Here is a 9,075-nt window from a genome sequence, read left to right as displayed (position 1 = left end):
TGATCCGAGGAAAGATAGGACGTGTTCTATCTTTCCTCGGAGACTCGGACCATTTTTCACGGAAGTGAATGGGTCCATGAAGACTATCGAGTGCCGTCAAAAACGGCCCGAGTGGCACAACGGTCGTGTGCAAGAGGCCTAATGGGCGGTCACTAGCGGGTTAATAGGTGTCACCATAGCAATAGACAGGTCCAGAAATACGACAGACAGTCACGTGGAACCATCTACCTCAGGGGAGTGTTTCTGGGGGGACACAGATTGCAGCGCACACCAGGTTGCTAGGAGAAGGCCCTGAGCTCCATGTTTGATTCATGTCCATTGCTTATTGCAGGTGCAGTGATTGCTGCTGTAGTCGCCGTCTCATCGGCTCATGTTTGAGTTTTCGGTACATGTAAGTAACGTGGGAGGAACTTCTTCTATGTCGCTATGGGGGGACACTAATTGCAGCGCACACCCGGTTGCTAGGAGAAGGCCCTGATCTCCATGTTTATGACTTATTACAGGTGAATGTGTGAATAAAGAATATAAACCCTCGACCACGTACACGCTGCGGTATTTTTCTGCATGTAAATTGACCCGCGCACCCATTTTTAAAATCCGCAATGCCAATTTGTTTTGCGTTTCCGCTTGCCAATTGTATCTGCCTGAGGAAAATCGCACCAAAATCTGCAGCATGAAAACGTAAAAGCCGCGCTGAAAAACGCACGATTAGGTGCAGTTTTTACCCACATTGCGGCGGTTTTGGTGCGTATTTTCCGCAGCAAAATACGCTATGTGTGCGTGTAGTCTAAAGGGGTTTTCCACTGCCGGACAACTGATGTGGATCATCCGTATATCATTAGTGCGGGTCCAACACCCGGACCCCGCAGAGAACCGCTGCTTCAGGGTACTGGACGTCCACGCCGAAAGCCGATGGTACCGGGCACGGAATGGCGGCCAACCTGCAGCACGGCCGCTATGTAATGTACGGGGAGAACTGTTTCCGGTTCCGTACATTGCATAATGTGCCATGACGTCCTGCTGCCTGCGGGAACAGCTAATCGGTGCGGGCTCCGGGTGTCGGACCCCCACCGATCCCAAAGGGGATCTAGTGGAAAACCCCTTTAAACTTAAGGTGGTTTTTCGCCACTAAAAATTGATGGCCTGTCCTCAGGATAGGCCATTGGTAGCCGATGGGTTGGGGTCCGACTCCCGGGGCCCTTGCCAATCAACTTCTTGCACACTGTTAATTGTCAACACAGAAGTAGTGGCGATCCACAGGTATTCACAAGCGCTGCGGCCCCTTCAAAACAGCTGATCTGCGGGGGTCCTAGGATTCAGACCCCGACCGATCAGCCCTTAAAACTTTCTAAATGTGAACAGAACTGAGGACTCCGCAATGACGAGTCTAGTAGAACAGTGCCCCCTGGTGGCAAAAGGCATAGCTTTATTTTATCGGATGAGAAATGCAAATGAGCTCTCCTACAGAAGGAATGAAAATGTCTCTCTAGTGCCACCTGTAGGTAACTATCCTGTAAATCAATGTCTGACCCAACATGAACAGGAATATCAGTCAAACCAGAGACCCCATCTGTAGAGCAGCGTGGGAGACCAGCTAAGAAAAGCGTCAACTGGACTTCGATTACTGCTCACACTTGGGGTACAGGATAATGATACACTGACACATGGGGTACAGGATAATGATACACTGACACATGGGGTACAGGATAATGATACACTGACACTTGGGGTACAGGATAATGATACGCTGACACTTGGGGTACAGGATAATGATACACTGACACTTGGGGTACAGGATAATGATACGCTGACACTTGGGGTACAGGATAATGATACACTGACACTTGGGGTACAGGATAATGATACACTGAAACTTGGGGTACAGGATAATGATACACTGACACTTGGGGTGCAGGATAATGATACGCTGACACTTGGGGTACAGGATAATGACACTCGGGGTACAGGATAATGATACGCTGACACTTGGGGTACAGGATAATGATACACTGACACTTGGGGTACAGGATAATGATACACTGACACTTGGGGTACAGGATAATGATACACTGACACTTGGGGTACAGGATAATGATACGCTGACACTTAGGGTATAGGATAATGATACACTGACACTTGGGGTACAGGATAATGACACTGACACTTGGGGTGCAGGATAATGATACACTGACACTTGGGGTACAGGATAATGATACACTGACACTTGGGGTACAGGATAATGATACACTGACACTTGGGAGCAGGATAATGACACTGACACTTGGGGTGCAGGATAATGATACACTGACACTTGGGGTACAGGATAATGATACACTGACACTTGGGGTACAGGATAATGATACACTGACACTTGGGGTACAGGATAATGATACGCTGACACTTGGGGTGCAGGATAATGATACACTGACACTTGGGGTACAGGATAATGATACACTGACACTTGGGGTACAGGATAATGATACACTGACACTTGGGGTACAGGATAATGATACACTGACACTCGGGGTACAGGATAATGACACTGACACTTGGGGTACAGGATAATGATACACTGACACTTGGGGTACAGGATAATGATACGCTGACACTTGGGGTACAGGATAATGACACGCTGACACTTGGGGTACAGGATAATGATACGCTGACACTTGGGGTACAGGATAATGATACGCTGACACTTGGGGTACAGGATAATGACACGCTGACACTTGGGGTACAGGATAATGACACGCTGACACTTGGGGTACAGGATAATGATACGCTGACACTTGGGGTACAGGATAATGATACGCTGACACTTGGGGGGCAGGATAATGATACGCTGACACTTGGAGTACAGGATAAAGACGCTGACACTTGGGGTACAGGATAATGATACGCTGAGACTTGGGGTACAGGATAAAGACGCTGACACTTGGGGTACAGGATAATGATACGCTGAGACTTGGGGTACAGGATAATGATACCCTGAGACATGGGGTACAGGATAATGATACGCTGACACTCGGGGTACAGGATAATGATACGCTGACACTTGGGGTGCAGGATAATGATACACTGACACTTGGGGTACAGGATAATGATACCCTGACACTTGGGGTAGAGGATAATGAGACGCTGACACTTGGGGTACAGGATAATGATACACTGACACTTGGGGTACAGGATAATGATACGCTGACACTTGGGATACCGGATAATGACGCGCTGACACTCGGGGTACAGGATAATGATACTGACACTTGGGGTACAGGATAATGATACACTGACACTTGGGGTACAGGATAATGACACGCTGACACTTGGGGTACAGGATAATGATACACTGACACTTGGGGTAGAAGATAATGAGACGCTGACACTTGGGGTACAGGATAATGAGATGCTGACACTTGGGGTACAGGATAATGACACTTGGGGTACAGGATAATGATACACTGACACTTGGGGTACAGGATAATGATACACTGACACTTGGGGTACAGGATAATAATACACTGACGCTTGGGGTACAGGATAATAATACACTGACACTTGGGGTACAGGATAATGATACACTGACACTTGGGGTACAGGATAATGATACACTGACACTCGGGGTACAGGATAATGACACTGACACTTGGGGTACAGGATAATGATACACTGACACTTGGGGTACAGGATAATGATACATTGACACTCGGGGTACAGGATAATGATACGCTGAGACTTGGGGTACAGGATAATGATATGCTGAGACTTGGGGTGCAGGATAATGATACATTGACACTTGGGATACAGGATAATGATACACTGACACTTGGGGTGCAGGATAATGATACACGGACACTTGGGGTACAGGATAATGATACACGGACACTTGGTGTGCAGGATAATGATACACTGACACTTGGGGTACAGGATAATGATACGCTGAGACTTGGGGTACAGTATAATGATACGCTGACACTTGGGGTGCAGGATAATGACACTGACACTTGGGGTACAGGATAATGATACGCTGACACTTGGGGTACAGGATAATGATACGCTGACACTTGGGGTGCAGGATAATGACACGCTAACACTTGGGGTACAGGATAATGATACACTGACACTTGGGGTACAGGATAATGACACGCTGACACTTGGGGTACAGGATAATGATACGCTGACACTTGGGGTACAGGATAATGATACACTGACACTTGGGGTACAGGATAATGATACACTGACACTTGGGGTACAGGATAATGATACACTGACACTTGGGGTACAGGATAATGATATACTGACACTCGGGGTACAGGATAATGACACTGACACTTGGGGTACAGGATAATGATACGCTGACACTTGGGGTACAGGATAATGATACGCTGACACTTGGGGTACAGGATAATGACACGCTGACACTTGGGGTACAGGATAATGATACGCTGACACTTGGGGTACAGGATAATGATACGCTGACACTTGGGGTACAGGATAATGACACGCTGACACTTGGGGTACAGGATAATGACACGCTGACACTTGGGGTACAGGATAATGATACGCTGACACTTGGGGTACAGGATAATGATACGCTGACACTCGGGGTACAGGATAATGATACGCTGACACTTGGAGTGCAGGATAATGATACGCTGAGACTTGGGGTACAGGATAATGATACCCTGAGACATGGGGTACAGGATAATGATACGCTGAGACTTGGGGTACAGGATAATGATACCCTGAGACATGGGGTACAGGATAATGATACGCTGACACTTGGGGTGCAGGATAATGATACACTGACACTTGGGGTACAGGATAATGATACACTGACACTTGGGGTAGAGGATAATGAGACGCTGACACTTGGGGTACAGGATAATGATACACTGACACTTAGGGTACAGGATAATGATACGCTGACACTTGGGATACAGGATAATGACGCGCTGACACTCGGGGTACAGGATAATGATACTGACACTTGGGGTACAGGATAATGATACACTGACACTTGGGGTACAGGATAATGATACACTGACACTTGGGGTACAGGATAATGAGACGCTGACACTTGGGGTACAGGATAATGAGATGCTGACACTTGGGGTACAGGATAATGACACTTGGGGTACAGGATAATGACACTTGGGGTACAGGATAATGATACACTGACACTTGGGGTACAGGATAATGATACACTGACGCTTGGGGTACAGGATAATAATACACTGACACTTGGGGTACAGGATAATGATACACTGACACTTGGGGTACAGGATAATGATACACTGACACTCGGGGTACAGGATAATGACACTGACACTTGGGGTACAGGATAATGATACACTGACACTCGGGGTACAGGATAATGATACGCTGAGACTTGGGGTACAGGATAATGATACGCTGAGACTTGGGGTGCAGGATAATGATACATTGACACTTGGGATACAGGATAATGACACACTGACACTTGGGGTACAGGATAATGATACACTGACACTTGGGGTGCAGGATAATGATACACGGACACTTGGTGTGCAGGATAATGATACACTGACACTTGGGGTACAGGATAATGATACGCTGAGACTTGGGGTACAGTATAATGATACGCTGACACTTGGGGTGCAGGATAATGACACTGGCACTTGGGGTACAGGATAATGATACGCTGACACTTGGGGTACAGGATAATGATACGCTGACACTTGGGGTGCAGGATAATGACACGCTAACACTTGGGGTACAGGATAATGATACGCTGACACTTGGGGTACAGGATAATGATACACTGACACTTGGGGTACAGGATAATGATACGCTGACACTTGGGGTACAGGATAATGATACGCTGAGACTTGGGGTACAGGATAATGATACGCTGACACTTGGGGTACAAGATAATGATACGCTGACACTTGGGGTGCAGGATAATGACCCGCTGACATTTGGGGTGCAGGATAATGATACATTGACACTTGGTGTACAGGATAATGATACATTGACACTTGGGATACAGGATAATGACACGCTGACACTTGGGGTACAGGATAATGATACGCTGACACTTGGGGTACAGGATAATAATACGCTGACACTTGGGGTACAGGATAATGACACTTGGGGTACAGGATAATGACACACTGACACTTGGGGTACAGGATAATGATACGCTGACACTTGGGGGACAGGATAATGATACACTGACACTTGGGGGACAGGATAATGATACACTGACACTTGGGGTACAGGAAAATGACACTTGGGGTACAGGATAATGATACGCTGACACTTGGGGTACAGGATAATGACACTTGGGGTACAGGATAATGACACTTGGGGTACAGGATAATGAGACGCTGACACTTGGGGTACAGGATAATGACACACTGACACTTGGGGTACAGGATAATGAGACGCTGACACTTGGGGTACAGGATGACACACTGACACTTGGGGTACAGGATAATGAGATGTTGACACTTGGGGTACAGGATATTGACACTTGGGGTACAGCATAATGACACTGACACTTGGGGTGCAGGATAATGACTGACACTTGGGGTGCAGGATAATGACACTTGGGGTACAATATAATGACACACTGACACTTGGGGTAGAGGATAATGACACTTGGGGTAGAGGATAATGACACTTGGGGTAGAGGATAATGAGACGCTGACACTTGGGGTACAGGATAATGATACACTGACACTTGGGGTACAGGATAATGAGACGCTGACACTTGGGGTACAGGATAATGAGACGCTGACACTTGGGGTACAGGATAATGATACACTGACACTTGGGGTACAGGATAATGAGACGCTGACACTTGGGGTACAGCATAATGACACACTGACACTTGGGGTGCAGGATAATGACTGACACTTGGGGTGCAGGATAATGACACTTGGGGTACAATATAATGACACACTGACACTTGGGGTGCAGGATAATGACACTTGGGGTAGAGGATAATGACACTTGGGGTAGAGGATAATGACACTTGGGGTACAGGATAATGACACTTGGGGTACAGGATAATGAGACGCTGACACTTGGGGTACAGGATAATGATACACTGACACTTGGGGTACAGGATAATGATACACTGACACTTGGGGTACAGGATAATGATACACTGACACTTGGGGTACAGGATAATGATACACTGACACTTGGGGTGCAGGATAATGACACGCTGACACTCGGGGTACAGGATAATGATACGCTGACACTTGGGGTACAGGATAATGATACACTGACACTTGGGGTACAGGATAATGAGACGCTGACACTTGGGGTACAGGATAATGATACACTGACACTAGGGGTAGAGGATAATGACACTTGGGGTAGAGGATAATGACACTTGGGGTAGAGGATAATGACACTTGGGGTATAGGATGAGACGCTGACACTTGAGGATCAGGATAATGAGACGCTGACACTTGGGGTGCAGGATAATGACTGACACTTGGGGTGCAGGATAATGACACTTGGGGTACAATATAATGACACACTGACACTTGGGGTAGAGGATAATGACACTTGGGGTACAGGATAATGACACTTGGGGTACAGGATAATGACACTTGGGGTACAGGATAATGACACTTGGGGAGATTTACTGTGGACGGTGGAGGATTTGGAGCTGCAGTTTTGATGACTCCTCCGGCGTCTCTCGCTTCTCTTGTTGGTGACACCTGTGGACTCGTTTTGTGTACGCAGCAGTTGTGTTTTCAGTTCATTGTTTGGTGTCGACAAGAAACAAAACATTTGCGCAGAATTCCTGACAAGAAGCGCGACGCGTCTCATCCCTGTCATTATATTAATTGTCTTAAAGGGCCAGTAACCCGTGTAGACCAAAGCTTATAATGGTACAGCAGCGTTATAAGAGGAGCGGGCGACGTCCGTCACACATGGAGCTTCTCAGCCCTCATTAGAAAACACTACAGACCGCCTCGCTTACCCTGAAATGGCTGATAACAGGAAGCAATAGATTAACGAGCCCCATCAATGCCAACTAGTCCACATCTCAATCACCCCTATATTGGAGTCAGAATAGTTGTGCCCGGTTTCTCTCCCGCTTTACTCACCGCTGACGGTCTGTAGGTCTGTTTTCTGAATAAGCTCTGCCACTTCCTCATAGCCGCCATGCCCTCCTCCGTGACTCTCCCTGGCAGACACCGGCACAACCTGCCGACTCACATTTAATGAAAGCGACAACCTTTCTGGGTGAAGTTAACTATTTCCCAGGCTGTGAGACTATAGAAGGGGGGCAGAGTGCGTGACTGTGTGTAAGGAAACCTGCCGTCATAATACAATGACACATTGGTGGAATCCCCGTCCCTCCCACTGAACTAACCTGTCCCTGATCTCTGGCTATTGGAGGGTTAATATTTACATTAGACCCCCTGCTAGGAGTGGGGGTGGTACTCGGGGGGGTCTATTCATCCGATCCTTTACATAGGGACGCCCTTCTTGACCTCCGCTGGGTTACGACCACTTTCCTGCAGCTATTTTGTAGTCGCCATGCTACGCTTTACGTGGCCGGATGACCAGGAGGGGCGCTGTGGGGACCGGGCCGCGTGTGAAGTGTACGCTTCCTCTAACAGTGGCTCAGCGGACGCCCCTGTATGTGCTGATGTCAGGGACGGGCCTCACTGACTAATCCCGGAGTCATGTTCTAAAACTGGTTCTGCGGTTCTTCCAGGGTCGCTGACGGTATGGATTATTGCGTAGAAGACGGATCTATATGTTCCATATAATATCGTCTTCTAATCCTAAAGAAAAGTCCTATAATAATAACTCCCCTCTACTATGGAGAACTGCAGCGAGCTCAACTCTGCCACCTGCTGGTGAGAGGCAGAACTGTGACCGGAGGCAGTGGCTCTGCTATTAGGAGACCTGTAATGAGAGGTTTCGTTCTGCCTTTCTATAGGTTCTGGCACGGTGTGGGATTGGGGATGCGGGTCATCAAGACCAGTGGTGCCCTCTGAAATAATGCCAGGAGATGTGCCCCGTGTGACCGGGCCGAGCTTGATTGATCGGACATCCAGG

At 47.7% G+C, this 9,075-nt stretch overlaps 1 long non-coding RNA gene across 1 annotated transcript in view; it reads left to right on the top strand.

Annotated features, from left to right (window-relative positions):
* Positions 1–259: 259 nt before the first annotated feature.
* The window catches only part of LOC142701551 (uncharacterized), a 28,820-nt gene continuing 20,004 nt past the window's right edge, over positions 260–9,075 (top strand). The window contains exons 1-2 of the long non-coding RNA XR_012866896.1: positions 260–391; positions 8,957–9,074. This is a non-coding gene — a long non-coding RNA (uncharacterized LOC142701551). The remainder of the gene's footprint in view (positions 392–8,956; position 9,075) is intronic.

This window comes from Rhinoderma darwinii, unplaced genomic scaffold (assembly GCF_050947455.1).
Source record: "Rhinoderma darwinii isolate aRhiDar2 unplaced genomic scaffold, aRhiDar2.hap1 Scaffold_2119, whole genome shotgun sequence".
Classification (NCBI taxonomy): Eukaryota; Metazoa; Chordata; class Amphibia; order Anura; family Rhinodermatidae; genus Rhinoderma; species Rhinoderma darwinii.
Note: the sequence above shows the minus strand (reverse complement) of the source record. Positions and strands in the feature narration are given on the sequence as shown.